The 17,438-nt window shown below is 44.8% G+C and overlaps 1 long non-coding RNA gene across 1 annotated transcript in view; it reads right to left on the bottom strand.

Annotated features, from left to right (window-relative positions):
* Positions 1-11,352, bottom strand: part of LOC146833657 (uncharacterized) — a 50,271-nt gene extending 38,919 nt beyond the window's left edge. Inside the window, exon 1 of the long non-coding RNA XR_014960261.1 lies at positions 11,298-11,352. This is a non-coding gene — a long non-coding RNA (uncharacterized LOC146833657). The remainder of the gene's footprint in view (positions 1-11,297) is intronic.
* Positions 11,353-17,438: the final 6,086 nt, after the last annotated feature.

Raw genomic sequence — 17,438 nt, 5'->3', positions numbered from 1 at the left:
CAAGACATTTCAAATCGCTGTACTGGCCATTCACTGAGACGAAGTAAGACCAGCCAGTTTCCCAACAGGGATGTGCTTGTGCAGACTGCGTGGCAAGGCTGTTTTATATGATGTAATCTCACATGATGCTGTGGCACTGCACTGTCTGGGACATTGCAGAGAAGGCCTCAGAGGAAAGACATATCCATGGAAATTTCCAACGTATATTTGATTGACTGCAGCGTCCTATACTCTTGGAAGACCTGCAGCCTCCAGAGTCTCCTAGTGGTTTAACTTGGTGACCGACTCGCCCTTCTTATAGTCAGAGACAATCACAGCAGCTGCCTTCCCTGCCTCGGCTGCAGAGGGTTCACAACTGCTATGAAATTAAACTGCAGTCGTAAGAGGTTGCCGGAACTGCAGCACTCTGGGTTCTATGAGTGAGAGACTACAAAATAGGAAAGTCAGAAAATACTTCTCCAGTTTGGGTCAAGATGCCAAGAGATAAAAAGGGAGGCAAAAATGCTCGATACGGATTTTAACAGTCTGTTTTTTGACTCCTTGACCCCGGAGACCCTCGCTTTGCCTATGCACAGCAGCAGACTTGGGTTTGAATGAAACAGAGTCCCAGCTCATCCTTGGTAATAGGACACTGGCCTTGTCTGGGAATTGAGATTGTCATGAGAGACTCAGAGAGGAGCTCTGAAATGCATGACACTGCCATTTATGTGAGGTAATGTGGGGGCAAGTATGGAAATGCATTACTGTAACGCTCAATGCGTGGTACTTGGCAAGGCTGTTGGTGGCTCATGATTTTTGAGGTGTTTCTTGGTCTTGTTGCTGTCTGTGCTGTCTGTGTTGTGTCCCCAAAGTGTCATTATTGTCCTGTGATTGTATTTTGTATTGTTTTGTGCAATGTATTGTTGGGTGTGTGTCCTAATAGGGGTTCATGCTTGTAGGGTTAAGGGGATACTTGTAGTATCAGATAGTTTAGTCTTTAGGCTGCTCATTTTTCTGAGGGACATGTCGGGGAAGGGCAGATCCTGCAACCTATCTGAGGATGAGTTTGGGGACCTCCTGTGGCTCATAGAACCCTTCCTGCCAAACATGTTAGCCTCCGGTGGTAGGGTCATCCTGGGGTACACTATCCGTGACCATAAGGAGCAGTGGTCCAAAGTCAAGTTCCATCTTGACTGTGTTTTTGGGAGGACCGCACCATCCGTCAACTGAAACACCGGTGGGTGGATGTCATCAGCCGGGAGCAGGATCTGATTGGCCATCTCGGCTTGGAAGGTGGTGGGCCTGTCTGTATGGTGGGCCTGCCTGTAAGTACAGATATACCAAGAGCTGGTAGATGTGTCCCCTTGACAGATACCTGTCACTGATGTCATGACTCAAGTAGCAGATATGTTTTGTTCTTGGTAAGCCAGGCTACTGGCTAAATCTGTTCAGTCTCAAACGTGTGCCAGAGCATTGTTCACAGTGGCCTAGCAGTAGCCCAAACTGACGATGCTGTGCAGGGGAGGTCCAAAGGTGTTTGTGGACCCATCTGCCAATGTGCATGAACTGTTATCATCTGTCCTGGCAGGTCATTACTGAGTTTAAACTGGGTGCCCCACCCTCCATGTATGTTACAGGTGAGCACACTCACATGTATGTCATGACGTCCCAGGTTGGAGAGGTTCTGATCAGCACCACGAGCAATTTTACATGCAAGTCAAATTCTTGATTTGTAATAATCCGTGGTGCGCCTGAACAGGGCCATAATATGTAACGCTCGTTCACTGTAGAGTAGTGACATGTAATGAGCAAAGCGGAGCCAAGGAACATGAATGGCTGCTGTCTGATGTGTGTAGCATAGCAAACGGCACGTATTGTTTTGATAAAGTGTCAGCGACATAGTTTGCCTGCTGAGTGTGGTCTGCGCATTTATTTGGTTCACAAAGCAGTCAAAGGCAGGCGCCCTTGCACCATGTCACAATGAGTGATGTTTTTGAACTTGTGAACTTATTTACAAGCCCTTTTCACCCCTGGAACGTTACTTTTTGTGACGTTCTAGTGGTGCACAGAGTTTAGCCATATCTACAAGGCCAGGTAAAGCCACCACGCGTGGATTTTCGTGCCCTTGTAGATATGGAGTAAGGTAATGCAGCGCAAGTCACTGCCTTGCCTTGCTCTGCATCAAAGAGGTGTTCCATGGGCGTTGATGAGGGTGTTCCTATGCAACAGCCATGGACTTTGACGCTGCCCTCGATTTATAATATCTCATAAAACTGGGGCAGCGCCAAAACCTTGCGCCTCCCTAGAGCAGGTGTAAAGAGGAGAAATGTTTACATTTCTCCTCGTGTTTTCCTCTTTCCATGTGTGCTGCAATCTGCAGGATACATGGAATGAGGAAAATGTCTCTCATGATTGTTTTAGTGCATGAAGCTGTCCCTTCCTGAACAAAAACAATCTTGCCAACAACACAGACGCTCAACTGCAAATTGTGCGCCAGCAGGCAGAAAGGACATGAATGCACCGTATCTTGTATATATGACACATTCCTGCCCTTTCAAATTGGCATAGGGTAGTGCAGCAAAATGAATTGCATCACTACCCTATGCCAATTATTTTTAAACATGCCCCTTGGTATGCAGTCTGTGCAGCAGAGACGTCATATCCTTGGTTTTACTCATTGACACGGCAAGATGCCATAGCTTTGTTCATCATTAATCCATTTGAACGTTGCCTTATGCTCCATGTACAATATGCAGATTGTAAGAGTCATTTGTTACGTAAATGTACTGAGCTTCTTTTGTACACAGTGTACCATGAAAACTTTCATAGAGCATTGTTCCATGTTTTTGTGTTGTAGGTGGACCTGTGCCACACACAATCGGAGAGGTGGCAACTTTATAAGATCTCAGTGCTACCGGTGAGTGTCATTTGAATGTTTTTTGTGCTATGTGAGGATTGTGTGTGATTGACCCTGGAATAGATTTTTGGGAAACACTTCTCAGACCACATGTATCAGGATATGTGTGAACTGTCATCCTGTATCATCGGTACCAGAGCAGCCCTCGGATATCTGCATCTCTGTGAAAAATTAGAAGTTGAAGCAGAGTCTGAATGTCCAACATTGCTTGGTGTGTTTTCGTATGATGCAACAACAATGTGGACCTGCATTTCGACATCTCAAATGCAATTTGCTTGTGTGTTGCATGTTACTACAGTGGTCATGCACATGGACATGTATGGTAATAATACGAGCCAGGGCCACAGAGGAAGTGAGGAATCATACCTCAGTGCAGAATGGTTAGGTATGACTAGATATAGAACATGTCACCAGTCCACAAAGGGTAATGATGGCAAATGTATGACTCATATCCTCCTCTGCCCAATGACCGCTGAGCAGCACATGATCATACTATTTGAAGGATGTAGTAAGTGAGAGGACGATATGTACCAACATATTGTGTGTGCTGTGTTGTCAGCATACAGAGCATTACACAGTCAAAATACTGGTGCTGTTCCCATAATGTGTCATTATGTTAAATCCCTGCCTTGATTATCTGTAGGAAAAGGCATGCAAGGTACAGCACAGGATACTCATACATATGAGAACTACAGCATTCATGCACACACTCATCTCATGGCAGTATGTTGATGTGATGTGCATCGTGCTCACAATCCACACGGACGTATGTGAGCAGACACTAGCGAATGTATAGGGCCAAGTGTTATTGGTGGATTCACAGTACTTGGAGCCCATTGTATGGTTCCATGTATTCCCATGTGCCAGGATTGTTGGATAGCTAGCCACCCTCCATCTATGTTTCAAACCTAAGGCATGCTGCGTGAACCACCACAGGGAGTACCTTGTGTGATGATATGTGCCATGCCTTGTGTACTCCATATTACATATACTACTTGGTCTCAGAACTATTAGGTGTTTAGGTATATTTGTGCATAGGCTGCCATTTTGTATATATGCTGTCTTGTAACACGGGTACCTTTGCCTCATTACTTTTGGCTTGGAGGACTAAGTATTTCAGAAGGCTCATTCTCATATTTGCCAAGCTAACTGTCATTGTATGGTCTGAACATGCCACAAGTGAGGTTTGTGTTTACTAAATGATATAATTTAATGAAATCTGTTCAGTATCAGCAATGTCTGATACACATTTCCATACTCTACAACAGACAATATGATGCCAGATCAAGACAAGGCTTATGGGATCCGGAAAGTCCGTTACTGCCACCTAAGGCATGTTTCCCGGGCATACCACTGGATAGGTCGGCGATAAGTGGATGAAAAGGCAGCCGACAAATGGCTCACTGTCCAACAGGCCCAACAGGGAGCATCCAAGGCAGGACCCAGCCAGGCAGCTAATGTGCCCCATGGTGGGGGAGATGGACCCATTCCAGGACCCTCCACAGGACAAAACCCCATTGCGCCACACGCACAACCAGCAACCCCCTGGGCAGCCATCTGTCACTGATCTACAGGTATTGAACAGCCTGGCTGAGCTCAAAAGACGTATGGGAGGTGTTGAGCAGCAGCTGGACATTACCATGTGCAGCATTAACAGTTTGCAGCAGAGGGTGGACCGGTTTGTGCTCAAATATGATCCACTCTGTTAGATCCTGCCCTTCCCCCTTTATTTTATCATGATGATTTTACATAGATACTTTAGCATAACTTAGTTTAGGATTTATCATAGGGTTACTTTAGTATAGTTGATTGTTATTTGTTTTTAAGATTTTTTAGCTTTTATCTTGATAGGTGGGGATATGGGTGGGTTGTTTCATAAGTGGGGGGGTGATGTTTAGTATATGTATAAAAAATGAAAATGAAAAGAAAGAATAATAAACTTTTAAAGAAATACAACAAAATATAGATTTTAATGTATGCTTAGTTTGTGTATAGGAGTAGTTATTGTGTGCAAATATGTTTGGGCTAGGTAGTTAAGGTTGTTGTTAGATGAGTTATTGTAGGTTAGAAAGGTTAGGTTAATTTTATTGTAGTTAGGATGGGCAATATAAGTTAGTGTAGCTAGGTTTAGGATTCATAAGTTAGAGTTAGAAACAAATATAGAATGTTTTATACTTTTACAAATGCTTTGCGACTAACTGCATAGGAGCTGACATTTCTTGTTAGGTGGTCTTAGACACATGCAGTGGGATTTGTTTACATGTGTTACTAGGAGGAACACCTACAGAAAGGGTCCATGCAAGTTTGCAATGGATTCACTTAAGGTATCCTCACACCTTATTGTAAAATGTAAGTGTCACTCTTGCTGTGAATGGACACCCAGGCCTAAACAGAGCTTCCCATACCATTGCAGTGTGTATGTGAGTAGTGCTGCATGTGCTGTATGGATAACAATGTCTAACAAATGTGAGTATTCCTGGAGGTTTCGCCTCATGCATTGATGCCTGCCACTTACACAATCTCCCTTGTGCTGTGACTTCATTCACCCTATATATGAGCTGCATGGTGCTTGTTGCACTTCATGCTTGTGACCTTGAGTAACTACTTGCTTGTCTACATGCACATAGGGTTTACCTAATATAGTTCAGCCCAGCCTGTGTAGCCTTTTACCTATGCTGATTGTGTTTTAACATTTTGACGCCACTACTAGTCACATTCCACTTACTCCCCAGGGTCTCAGAATGCCCTGTGACCACTGCTCCTCTGCAGGTGATGTTCGCCTGGTCATTAATTAGTTATGAACTTGCCATCTGGCTTTCAAGCTGTACACTATGGCACTGTGCCTTATTGTGCTGTCTTGCATGCACATTGTGCATTCATGTAGCCAAGAGTTGATTTTGTAACACAGATCCTGCACAACTCTACACACCGACGAACCTTGCTACACTGCAAGAGTGTGTGACAGCATGTACTTACCATGTATTTCCTATTTGTGGCCACTCATTTGCATTGATTGGATACACATTTGGCTTCCTCTTTGTGGACAGTGGGAACTGTGTACCAAATCTGAGGGGATGGTCCCTGTCACACTAGGTAGGTTGCTAGCACTGACACTCACACCCTTTGATAATTACCATAGTTGGGTCTCTGAATAGTATAACACAACCTGTGAGTCAGACCTGCTCACTTGTAAATGTACATGCCTCCTCTGCCACTCCTCATTTTGTGCCAGTGACTCAACTTAATGCCACACAGTAATGTAACCCAGATCACACATTGAGTCTCATGTGCCCACAACACCATAAATATGTGACCATACCCAATGGACTGACATGGCTGCCTGTTATTGAGGGTTAAGGGTCAAGCTGTACCCCCCTTGGTAGTAGTGCTGGAATAGGTGACTTTGTGGAACATAACTGGACATATCCACCTCAGTCTCCAACCATCACTGACTACTGCTCTTTGTGGTGGCAGACTAGTTTTTCATGTCCATCAACAGATCCCTATTTCTCATCCTCTTGCTGAGACATATTTGGCATGGTGAGACAATTTCCCTTCAGAATCCCCCCTGGCACATGCTACATCTTGTCCCAGGACCACATCACATGTAGGATATTGTACACCAGTGGGCTCTTCTCTGTCATCCCTTCCCAGCTTCAATACTAGTCCAACATTGACAGATACAGCAGTGCATGTGTATTAGTTAGGCTACCTTGCCAAACACATATTCATTCTGACCTCCTTGCTATGCACTGTCTCCCCATTCAGACACAGTGGCAAGTCAACCTACTAAGCCAGCATTTACAATGCACTCCACCACCAGGGGTCCACCAGGCCCACACATCATCTTTGGTTTCAACAAAGGTGATCCTCTGGTGTACCTCACTTGCATTAACCCTGATCCACTCAGATTTCGTAAATGGCATGAGTTCTGGTGGTTCCTGCCACAGCAACTGGCATCTGCATGTCAGGACAGCTGTGTACTATGTATTTACATTCCAGATAATATACAAGGGGCTCTTGGCATGTTCCTATGTGCTGATACCTCACATGCCCAACAGACAACCCCCCCCTCAGGTAAACTGTTTCTCCTCTGACAAGCCCATGCCATTTGTTTGCCTTTACAGGGCAGATTTGTGTGTATGGGCCCAAGAAACACACAGTGGCCTTATGGTACAAGATGGCCTGCATTGTCCCGAGCAGGTTGTGTGTGGTTCAAGGGAATTATTTACAAGGCCATTGTGCTGCCGGTGCATCACTTTTTGTGATGTACCAGTGGCGCACAGTGCAGACCCATATCTACCATGCCACGCCAAGCCGCTTTGAGTGGCTTTTCATGGCTTTTTAGATATGAAGTAAGGCAAGGCAGCGCAAGTCACTGCATCACCTTACTCTAAATCAGGGGGACTTACCCTGGGCATTGCGGTCGGTTTTCCCATGCAAAACCAATGGGTTTTGATGCATTTCCAGGTTTACAAGGATATGTACCCCTGGGAATGCATCAAAAGTCTATGCCTCCCCTGGGGTGGGGTAACAGTTGTGTTTAGTGACAGAGGGTGCGCCTTCCTGCACAAAGACAACCTAATTTCAACACAGGCACCCTTGCACCATGGTGAAAGGGTGCCTGCATTTTTGGTAGATAGCCATTTGTGCCCCAGCACAGTGTAAGTGGACAAAAATGTGCCCTATCGCGTAGATACTGCACATTCCTGCTCTTTTCTTTTAGCGCAGGTTAGCGCAGCAAATTGACATGCAGTGCCACCTGCTTCAATTTGTAGTCTGTGAGCCAATATACAAAGGTGCACCAGGACTGGTGCTGCTCTTCACACATGGAATGGAAAAACATGACGGAGCTGAACAGACCTGTGCAACATGTAACTGGACAGTGTGAGTCACATTACTGAGCCTTTTAACAGGACATGATCCAGCTTCCTACCATTTCCACTTTAACACAGCACAGTGGAGCGCTGGGACATAGCTGGGTGCACTGCACAACATGACCTTTTTGTCCATATTGCCCATTGTTAATATTTACCCTGCAGCTGTGGTTGCTCCTGTTGTGCTGCACTGTCATATCCTGGGACTCCCGCCACCAACTCGTCTGGGATGGCAGCTGCCTCCAACCCATCCATGACATTAAGCTCCTTCATGGGCACTGGGCTTCCTCCTCTGGTCTGCATTGCTGCCTTCAGGTTATTGGCTAGTTTCTCCTTTGTCTGGCGCTTTAAATTGTGCCTGCGCTTCTTGCAGCTGGTGACAGTCCTCAGAGCTTGCCCCATACTGTTGATCTTCTCCACGATGGATTGCCAATTGGCCTCTTTCCTCCCTAGTGGCAATTTGGAGGTGACACACAGCTGATGTCCGTGTTGTGGCACCTCAGATATCAAGATCTTATTCTCTTCCTCGCTGAAGCCGGACTTCCTCTTCCCTGGAGATTCTGCCTGGACATCCTGGCTGGTGCTGGGGTTGTTGTTCTTGCTTCGGCTGCCTGTTCTCAACTCTATGGCTGCCTTCTGTATAGTGCGCCACTTATTTTCCCCGATGTACCAGTTTCTGTACTTTTTTGACGTTTCCGCACTCAAAAGTGACATAGGGCCAATTTCCGTCACTTTAAGACGCGTAAGTCAGCCCTGCGTCACTTTTCCAGCTGTAACGTCTTATTTCCTTATGCTATGGCGCACAAGGGTGAGTAATTTTTTTTGACGCACACAGATCCCTACACCATGGTGTGCCATGCTGTAAATACCACGCATCCATGGCGCAGGATTCTGTTGTACCAAGGCACAAGTTATTTTGACGCATCCCTACCTTCGAGCACTGATGCATAATTTCTTGTAAATATGCCCTTTAGAATTTAAGTGGTTTGAGGGAAGGATGATGGTGTGACCATGTATTATAAGGAATCAAATTGCTTCTGCTGGGCATTTTGAGGATATTGCATGCCACCTCGGAGTTCCTTGGCCTTCTGAAGGAACTTCTCAGTTTTTTTGCAATATCCTTATAATATGAGTAAAGGAGTAGTTTATCACATGTATTATGACTGATGTGAGGTTTTCGTGGTAGTATTCTTTTTGAAAGGTTATGAAGAACAACTGTGCTGCACTGATTTAGTGAGGCAGATGCCGGCATTTTTACTGCTGTTTCCGAGGTAACACTGACAATGGAATGCTATGGCAACAAAAACTTTCTATTGATTTCTTTGCATGCTATTGTTTTTACTCTTTTCTTTATGTTCAGTTTAAATGTCTTTATTGATTAGGTTTAATCAGCACATTTACAATATAAAAATATGCTCATGTGCATATTTTAAAGCTAATCTGTGATTGGCCCTAGTATCTGAAGAAGCTAAACCTGGATAAATCACGTTCCAAATTGCCACAAATTTCAAATTTGTGCATCAAGAATAGAAAGAAAAAACAACTAATACTTCGTAATTTCCTAATTTTATACACATTTGAAAAATGCATTTCCTATAAAACAGCCCAAATCCCTGTTTGGTGCATTAAAAATATTATGTGATCCATCTCCCTACAGATAACTTTAAAACATTAATAAAACTAACTACAGAATTTGGTACTATTGATAATAAGTCTGAAGGCATTTTAGGGGGTGAGGGATATGGGGTTAGTGTGTGATGTTTTTTAAGCCTGGATCACTTTTACAGCCAAAATATTTTAGCATGCGGGGTAGTTCACCTTCATAGAAAGAACTATTTTACTTTTAAATTCCCCAGCCATCATGCTCCACTGCACCTGGTGTCAAATCTGCAGTTTTATACTTCTGTACCCTCTGGAGCAAATCATAAATCCCGTTATCAATGTAGCATCTTGCTAGTTAGAAATGATGGAACCCTTTTGGCTTGTGAGGGACTCTGTAGAACTGTGACGTAGGTGTTAGAGCAGAATGCATTGAAGGCTGGTTTCAAATGTTGGGTTCGTAGTTATATGCAGATTAATAATGACGTATAAACCTAAGCTTTGTGTGTGGCATAGTCATTGGCGGGTACCCAGGCTGGTGTAGGTGGGCATTAAACTCCGCTCCGCCGGTGGAATTTTGCCACTTCGTGCTCCGCTTTGAGCATGGAGTTCAACAAAACTCGGCCGGCGGAGCGGAGTTTACCGACGCGTTCGCCAGTGTCGCTGCTTACCCCTACATAACTTGAAGAGTTAGGTTTTAAATATAGTAGATACTGCCTTTTTCCACTCTATAGTGCTATTGTCCAACACAAGACTGACGAATATACAGTTTAATTATCTCACAATTATGTCACAGGAGTTAAGAAGAGGAATCTGTTTTCCCAGTGCTCCACGATGCAGTATAAAATGATGAGGCACAATTATTTATTTAAACTGAACAGGAAATTATTTGTGGTGCTGAAATTAAATGAAGAAACAAAGACTTTCTTTATGTTTGCGCACGAAAGTGTCTGGTGTCAGTTTAGGAAGGAGCTGAGGACTCACAAGGCTCAAGTGATTTGAACGACTTCTGGCATGCGTGTGGCTGCAGGCACGATCTTGCACCATTTCTAGCGCTGATATTCTGAGCAGCAGAGGGTGGCAGGCAGAAAATGCCAAATTGGATATCAAAGTTAACAAAACTGCTGCGGATCCGAACTGATTGTTCTACTATAAACTGCACATGTAGGGTTGTTAATGTCTGCCAATGAGGTCGTGGTGCTGAATTTAGCCTGAATTACCGGTTCAGTGACAGGGAAGTGAAGCGGAAATAGACACTAGGCATGTCTATTTGTCTGTACTGGGCATGATAAGGTTGTAGAGTGCTAACAGCTTAAATACCCTTATGCCTTTTAGTGTTCACAACAGCTAATTACTCTTCATCTAGTATGACATGGCACCAGGGTTGGAACTCTGTGGAATCTCATGGAGTTTTTTGGTAACTCTGCTGATTTCTGCGGTGTGAAATTCCTTGAGCTGTGCCTGGGCCTACATACTGGGGAGGACAATACAACTGGCCACAAGTTAGGGGATAAGTAACCCGCAGATCGTCAGTGCTCTTCCAGAGAGTTTACCGTGGTCAAAGCAATCTGCTAGAGCATGACGTGTGTTGCAGTCGAAGTACGGAACAGATGCTGAACGCATGTGGAGTCAAAGGGCAACTCCAGTTGCTCTAAAGAAGTTGAAAACAAAGAAAGCATTGCAGAGAAATCTACATATCGATGACCAAGAACTGGCTGGTCGGACAATACATCAAGGTACCGTACTGCTATGCAATATACAGTCATATGTAATCCAGAGCGTTATCGCTAAAGGCAGTTACAACCAGGGTTTTCAAAGAGAAGCTATTAATAATCACAATTTGCAAGATAATGTTACAATTTGAAAGCAGTGAAGACAAAGTGCACGCAAAGAGACATCAAAGAATAAAACAGTAATTTACTCACCAGAATCTGTGTAAAGTGAGCCGGTATGACCTCAACGCCAGGTGTTGTGTCCTAGGCAAATGCAAAAAGAAGTATTGATGGACAGAATGCAGAACAATGTCATACATTCACCCCAGTACAGACATCAAACCCTAAGGCAAAGCACAGGGGTTGTGCTTAGGATGCTGGAGTGTCCTGTCAAGCAGGCCTAAGCGGCGTGAAGGCATTCGGAACAGGAACATAGCAGTGCCAGACAATCAAAACGGTTGAAGATATCTTTCGAACACTGAAACGCTGTTTTTCCAATAGAGGCAAAGACTGTGGTCGTATTTTCGAAAGTCATCAAGGATGATCCAGAGGCCAGTTCATCTCAAGGCCTTAGAGATGGCTAACATGAACCGATTCAAGATGAACCACTGAAAGAGCCAGAGAGAGCTCCACCCTCAATATCAACCAATCCCAGAAATGGTTACAACACTGCTGCTTCCTGAAACCACCACCACCGCTCGATACCGCCAAAAGCAAAATATTGGCGATAGATGGATTGCTTGGATAGAGACATATGATGATTTCATTGATTTCCTTGAAGAGACTGATAAAAAAAATATTATCACGTATCTAAAAAAATCTTGCAGGTGATTGTGTAAAAGTAGTCATAATGAAAATGTTGTGAACTGACGAAGACTTCACATATCGTCAAACTAAATGAGTGTTGAATCTCAAGTTTAATTCAATGCCAAATGTTGATTACGAATGACACATTTTCAACCAAGAAAGCCAGAAAGTTGGTGAAACCATTGATGAATATGTGGAGAAATTTGACACACTCATCAGACATTGTAAGTTCAATTAATCTAATGATGAAGAAGCTATGTGCCTAAGAGTTATTGATGGATAATTGTCAGATTCAATCAGACGCCTAATGCTGAGAGGAGCACTTGGTCTGGAACGAGTGTTACTGGCTGCCAGAGCTAAAGAGCATGCTGACATGTAGGCCGGAGGTGCCCTGAAGAAATCCGTCATGAGTGGGAAAAGTAAGGCAAAACAAAAGACTGAAGGACATAAAGTGATGTCTACACTTAAAAATAAGTTGTGTTTTAGATGTGGATTCTTGTTTCACACGAGGGGAAATGTCACGCTCTTGAACAAATATATAAAGAATGTGGGAAGGAGAACCAGTTTGTGATTGTAGGAAGCTGGCTCTGTATATACTAAACCGAAGTGAGGTATAGAGTGCACAGAGTCCAGTGCAACCCCAAAGGTAGGCAGAGGTAAAAGTAGATAGCACCTTACTCTCTATTTGTGGCAGTGTGAGCGCGAAGTAAGGCTTTATCGGAGGGTAGTGTTATGCATTTGTTGTGCACACTCAATCAGCAAATGATTGTCACACACTCAAAGACTGAACTCAGACCAATTTTGTTAGTATAAAAATATAATTTTAGTTATTTTATTTCCTAAAACCAAGCAAGCCTGGCACAGGTAAGTTATTTATTCTTTGCAATAATAATAGTTTGGATTTTAATAATTTACAGTTGGAATTGCAGTTGTACATATACTTTGGTTTGATTACAGTAGAACTACTAGTAATGCAATGCTTTGAAATATTGTACATATACTTTGTATTGGATTTTCCATAGAATGTCAAGTAGATTACTTTACAGATTACTTTTCTTGCCCAGTGTAGTATCCCTGGATACTGCACCGGGACATTTCCTGTAAACAGGTAAGTAAAAGCGTTTTTGTTATTTGGTTACAGTTTTAAAGACTTTTATAGATTTTCCAACTCCACACTTGGAAATTTCTCATAGAAAAACAGTCAATATTTTCCTATGGAAGAAAATAGTGTTATCAGTTCACAGGTAAGTACGTTGTTGTGCGAGTTGGTATTCTGTGGTTAGACTCATGGGTCCCCCAGGGTCAAGGAAGCACTCTTGTTACACCCTCAGCTGCACTAGGGCGGCCGGGTGCAGAGTGCTGAGGCCCAATGTTATCCAAAGGGGGATAGGGGGCCTCCGGTTGGTGGCTGCTTACAAGCAGGCCACTGGGTTGCGGGAGCAAAGCTCCTGGACTTAAGGTCAGGGTTAATAGGGGTTCAAGATAGCACAAAAAATGCACCCTCAGCGGCACTAGGGCGGCCGGGTGCAGGGTGCTGGTTTGTCGTTGGGTGCCCTGTTGCTTTCAATGGTGAGTCTCCGGTTTGCAAACACACTGGAGGCTCGGGAACGAAGGTTTTCTGGGTGCGACCACCACTTCAAGAGGTAATTTGGGATGCTGGGGGTTGGTTAGACACTGTCGGTTGGGCCATCCAAGGTCGTGGGGCGTCGGGTTCAGGGGTGTCTTTTAGGGTTGAATCTTCTTACCAGGTCCTGGTTACGGTTGGGGGGACCTTCCGGCTTGAGGCTGCAGGCGTGGGCTGGAGGCTTGAGGCAGGTCAGGGGTCACCGGATCTTGGGTCAGGATCGCTGGGGAGACCTCCTCGTGGTGTCGGGCCACTCGAACTCGGGCCGTGGGCATCGGGTGCAGAGTAGTGCAGACTCGCTGACTTTGCCGGAGCTGGGGTCTGTGGGTGAACAAATCCAGTGTTCTTAGGAGACAGGGAGGTCCTCAGGGTTCTTGAGGTTGCTGGCTGGAGGGCACACCGGAGTTTCGCTTCTACAGGTTCGAGGTGGGGACAGGCCAGTAGGGCTGGGGCCAAGTCAGTAGGCGTCCTCCTCTTCTTAGCTTCGGCACTGTTGTTTGGTCCTTCTTCTTCTTTTCTTCTTGTGGTTTCTTGTCTGAGGAAGCAAGGTTCAGAGGTGCCCCTAAATACTAGATTTAGGGGCGTTACAGGTAGGTAAAAAGGTTGGAACTAATGGGTCCCTTCCCTGGGGTGGGTACACCCCCCATTATGCCACCCTCCAGTGGGAGGAGGGCATTTGCCTCACTTTGGTTGGCTGGGTTCCCCCATCTGCAAGATGGTGGGGACTGAGAGTTGTGCTTCACCTCACCTCCCCCACCTGAGGGGTGGAGTTGGCAGAGGTGAGCACACCCCCCTTCCTCACTTAGTTTTCACGCCGGTCCTCCCGCCCTAAGTGGGGGTCAGAACCGATGGGGACCAGTTGCTAAAGGCAGCAAAAGGCCTGGGGAATCTCACAAAGGCGGCAAGCCTTTGAAGCTTCTCCTTCGCGGACCCTGCCCATCCTGGGGGAGGAGGCTTGGCACCACGTCCCAGGATGTGCATTGTTTCTGGCCCCCAAGAGCAGCAATCTCTCGAACCAGGTGTCCAGAAACATGTCTGGTGGTGGCAGCTAAAAGTAGCCACTCAGCCTGAACACTACTTTCTCACAGTGATGGCTTGTGAAGTGAAGGAAAAAGTAAGTGCGTCACGGCGTGAAGATTAAGTGGCCACCAGAATGTTCCAGAAGCAACGTTCAACGCACACTCACAGGGCCAAGCAGTGACATCAGTTAAGACAAATCTACACAGAACGAAGATGATGGCCATCTAAATCATCTTCAAACAGTTCTTCTTTATCAGTATCAAGTGAGAGTGATGAAAATGATTGTGCAATGTCGATTCTTACCTCAGGAAAGTGTGCGCATATTGGTTTGGCCACTTGTGAAGAAAAATGTCAGTCAAAGAACCAAATTCTTTCAAAAGTTGTCCGTAGATTACACTGAAAGTAAATTGTTGTTCGATACCTTTCATTGCCAACAGTGGTGCACTGATAAACATTATTCTTGAGGAGAAATACAATGAACTATCTTCATTGCCACAACTTATGTCAATGAAAACCAAAGTATACACTTGGGCTGATTCGACGCCCTTAAAAAGCCAAGGTTCATTTGTAGCTACGATGAAACACAAGAAAATTAATGTACAAGCACCCATCCATGTGCTTCAAGGCACAGCGTCAAGTCCCTGTCTACTTAGTTTCAGTACAGCCACTGATATGGGACTGATTTCTGTGCTTTACAACATGAATGCTCACCCCGATACAGTAAATCAGTTCCCTTTGTTATTCCATGGTTTGGGAAAACTTAAGAATATAAAAGTAAAGTTGCATATTAATGAGGACGACCGTCCTGTTGCTCAGAGTCATAAACAAATTACTTTTCATTTGCAAGAAGCTGTTGAAAAAGAACTTGAACCGTTACTTAAGCATGACATTATTGAGCCTTCAACCGGTCCAACGCCATGGGTGATGACATGCATCAGGCAAACAAGGCAATTGACGAAGAGCAACATCCAGGTCCCCATATTGCTAACATGATAACACAATGCAAAGGACTTTTATCACCTTGATTTAAATAAGGGCTATCATCAGTAAGAACTTGAAGAAAATTGTAGGTACATTACAATCTTTTCAACACATGTTGCTCTGTTTCTATACAAAAAACTATGGGGTTGATTACAATGGCGGGCAGATCGCCACCGCCATGCAGGCGGTGGCGATCCGCCCGCCATAATCCACCGCCTGCCACCCATTTCCCCCGCCATATTGCCATGGCGGGGGGGACCCCGGCGGACGGAAAGACCATCCGCCGGTTTTCCACCGGTCGACACGTCAACCGGGCGGAAAAAGCCCATCACATGGAAGCGGTGTCTGCAAGAAACCGCAGTCCATATTATGTAGCAGGCAGTCCTCAGCCTTTCCATGGCGGCATTGCCGCCATGGAAAGGCATGCGGGCTTCTGTGTTGGGGGCCCTTAGTGGGCCTCCAGGGTGTTGGGGGGTGGGGGATACACATGGGGGGTACCTACCGCGCGGTGCCTGTCACGTAATGCATTCAAATGCACAACTTGCATTTTTAACCTTGCGGCGGGTGCTGCTGCAGCACCGCCCGCCTCAATGTTAAAAATACAGGATGCGCCCACCATTGTGGCGGGCGCATCATAATTGCAAGCACCTATGGCTGGCGGTCCCTTTATCCGTTGCAGTGGCCATCGCAATCGACCCCTTAGTTTTGGTGTGTCATCCTCTCCCGAACTGTTTCAAGACGTCATTCGACATATCATCCAGTCTGTCATGAATGTATTCAATTACAGTGATGACGTGTTGGTTTTTGGAGCTACACACAAAGTACATGATAAAGCTCTTACACAAGTGTGTCATTTGTTTGCTGAAGTAGGTTTGACATTGAATGCATACAAGTGAGAACTATATAAGACAAAGCTAAAGTTTTTTGGACATATCTTTTCTGAAGGGGATATGACACCAGATCCTGCTAAAGTACACGCACTGTCAAATGCTGATCCCCCACAAGATGTTTTATGGTGCATTCATTTCTTGGCATGGCCAGTTACTGTTACAGATACCTGCATGACTTTGCCACTGTAAATGTTCCATTGAAAGACTTGACGAAAAAGAATGTTTCATTTCATTTGTAGATTGAAGGTTAGAAAAGCTTCAGATAATTAAACAAGCCATTAAGAATGCTACAGAAATGGCATACTTCAATCTTAGCTTCATACAGAGGTTGCTGTTTACGCTAGCCCCATCGGGTTAGGCGCTATCCTTGCACAGCACACCAGATACTAAAATGCTCAAAGGAATATTGTGGCATATGAATGTAGAAGGTTGTCTCAAACAGAATGTGCTAACTCACAACCTGAAAAAGAAAGCTTAGCTGTGGTATGGGCTTGAGAACATTTCCAAGTCTTCCTGTATAGAAAGTCTTTAACGCTAGTAACAGATCATCAAGCTTTACTGACTGTATTTGGCAATCCAAAGGCTAAAATGCCTCCTTGCATTGAACGATGGGGGCTATGGTTACAAGAGTAGAATTACACCATTGTGCATCCTCCAGGGAAAGATCAGAACCCTACTGACTACTTTTCCAGAGTACCTAAACAAGGTCACGGTACTTCCTCCAAGACGGCTCAGGCCTGTTTCAATTTCATTGTAAAATCAAACACACCAGCTGCTATTTCATTAGCCCATATTATCACTGCCACAAGCCGTGATATTGTCATGTTAAAGCTGAAGGATATAATTACACATCAGTTGTGGAACCAACGCGCTGAACCGCTCACCAGTGATGGTGAATATCAAAAATACAAAAATGGCAAGGATGAACTGTCTATAACTCAAGGAGGAGTTATCATATGAGGTGAAGAATTTTGATGATGTAGAGTCTGAGATACAAAATAATTGAAGCGGCCCATGAAGGACATCGTGCAA

This window comes from Triturus cristatus, chromosome 4_2 (genome assembly GCF_964204655.1).
Source record: "Triturus cristatus chromosome 4_2, aTriCri1.1, whole genome shotgun sequence".
NCBI classification, from domain to species: Eukaryota; Metazoa; Chordata; class Amphibia; order Caudata; family Salamandridae; genus Triturus; species Triturus cristatus.
Note: the sequence above shows the minus strand (reverse complement) of the source record. Positions and strands in the feature narration are given on the sequence as shown.